This window comes from Limulus polyphemus, unplaced genomic scaffold, assembly GCF_000517525.1.
Source record: "Limulus polyphemus unplaced genomic scaffold, Limulus_polyphemus-2.1.2 Scaffold2786, whole genome shotgun sequence".
Lineage (NCBI taxonomy): Eukaryota > Metazoa > Arthropoda > Merostomata > Xiphosura > Limulidae > Limulus > Limulus polyphemus.
Genome location: NW_013668396.1, coordinates 50,439 through 53,032, shown reverse-complemented (window position 1 = coordinate 53,032; position 2,594 = coordinate 50,439). Strand labels below are relative to the sequence as shown.

Here is a 2,594-nt window from a genome sequence, read left to right as displayed (position 1 = left end):
GATTTACCCAACTAATAGAAATATGAAATGGGATTTACCTAGCTAAGTAAAACATGTAATAGGATTTACCCAACTAGTAGAAACATGTAATGGGAATTACCTAGCTAACAAAACATGCAATAGGATTTACCTAACTAACAGAAATATGTAATGGGAATTACCTAGCTAACAAAACATGTAATAGGATTTACCCAACTAATAGAAATATGTAATGGGAATTACCTAGCTAACAAAACATGTAATAGGATTTACCCAGCTAACAAAACATGTAATAGGATTTACCCAACTAATAGAAATATGAAATGGGAATTACCTAGCTAACAAAACATGTAATAGGATTTACCCAGCTAGTAGAAACATGTAATGGGAATTACCTAGCTAACAAAACATGCAATAGGATTTACCCAACTAATAGAAATATGTAATGGGAATTACCTAGCTAACAAAACATGTAATAGGATTTACCCAGCTAACAAAACATGTAATAGGATTTACCCAACTAATAGAAATATGAAACGGGATTTACCCAGCTAACAAAACATGTAATAGGATTTACCCAACTAATAGAAATATGAAACGGGATTTACCCAGCTAACAAAACATGCAATAGGATTTACCCAGCTAACAAAACATGTAATAGGATTTACCCAACTAATAGAAATATGAAATGGGATTTACCCAGCTAACAAAATATGTAATAGGATTTACCCAACTAGTAGAAACATGTAATGGGAATTACCTAGCTAACAAAACATGCAATAGGATTTATCCAACTAATAGAAATATGAAATGGGATTTACCCAGCTAATAAAACATGCAATAGGATTTACCCAACTAATAGAAATATGAAATGGGATTTACCTAGCTAACAAAACATGTAATAGGATTTACCCAACTAATAGAAACATCTAATGGGAATTACCTAGCTAAGCAAAACATATAATGTGGTTCATTTAGCTAACAAAACATGTAATAGGATTTACCCAACTAACAGAAATATGAAATGGGATTTACCCAGCTAACAAAACATGTAATAGGATTTACCCAACTAATAGAAACATCTAATGGGAATTACCTAGCTAAGCAAAATATATAATGTGGTTCATTTAGCTAACCAAAGCATGTAACATGATTTACACACATATACAACACACCTAATAGAATTTAGAATTATACAAGTCACACTTTACAACAATCAGGAGTCTGCGCATGATAAATGGTAAAGATTAAATTTTCATGCTGTGAGAAAATACAAAATAACGAACATGACATTAATGCATGCTGTGAGCTAACACAAAATATCGAACATGATATTACTGCATGCTGTGAGATGACACAAAATATCGAACATAACATTATTGCATGCTGTAAGAAAACAAAAAATAACGAACATAACATTATTGCACACTGTAAGACAATACAAAATAACGAACATAAAATTATTGAATGCTGTGAGAAAACAAAAAATAACGAACATAACATTATTGCACGCTGTAAGACAATACAAAATAACGAACAAAACATTATATTTTATTGATTTAAATTTATGTTTTCAGTTCCTGAGGAGGGAAAAACTTTCATCTGTCGCTTCAAAAATTCTTACGCTGTGTTATTTTTTACGTCCAAGTTAGCCCTTACTAACCGGGGGGTCTATAAAGTATTATTTTAAATTTCAGATTATCACTTAAGTCAAAATGTTTACCATTTTCTCTGTTTTTATGTGAACGTTGAGCCTACTCTTAAAACAACTATATCCTTAAGGTTTCGTGAGGTGTTTAAAAAGTATATTGATCACCATTATAACGTATACGCCAAGTTAAATGTTATTTAAGCCTAATAAAAAAGGAAGTCACGCTTATTGTAAGTTTTATTTTCTTAATATGTTACTCTTCGAATATTTTTGTTTATTTCTCATAATAGATTAATAATGAAAGTTGTTTTTCCTTTCTTTGTTTTATTTTGAGACAAATATGTATATAAATATATATATGAAAGGCATAGAAAAAAATACAAGACCAAGTAGGCCGGACGAAATTTTATTTCCTATTACATAATTTTTGACTCCACTTTTAGATTTATTTAAGTTACTCCTGAAGTTACACCATTAGATCTCTGTTTAAGAAGCATTTTAGGCAGTGTAGACCTGTAACGTGTAGGCTTCTTCTAGAAACAGACAGGAGCAGTTCATTAAAGCCAAACTTTATCATTAGATCTATGTTAAGCTATTCCTCTTTTATTAGGTTACTAAATGTTATCAAACCATCACTAACGTTTAGATGTGATAAGTATGCTAATTTCATCAATATCCTTCACGCTCATGCCTTTCTTTGGCACATTAGTCAATATCTTCACGTCTAAACCCTTCTCTTGCACATTGGTTAACATCTTGTCAATATATTCACATCTATACTCTTGACTTGCAGATTGGTTAACATCTTGTCAATATATTATTCACGTGTGTATCCTTCTCTTGCACATTGGTTAACATCTTGTCAATATATTATTCACGTGTGTATCCTTCTCTTGCACATTGGTTAACATCTTGTCAATATATTATTCACGTGTGTATCCTTCTCTTGCACATTGGTTAACAT

The 2,594-nt window shown here is 31.0% G+C and overlaps 1 long non-coding RNA gene across 2 annotated transcripts in view; it reads left to right on the top strand.

Annotated features, from left to right (window-relative positions):
* Positions 1–2,594, top strand: part of LOC111087873 — a 97,883-nt gene that overhangs the window by 58,194 nt on the left and 37,095 nt on the right. The window lies entirely within an intron of this gene.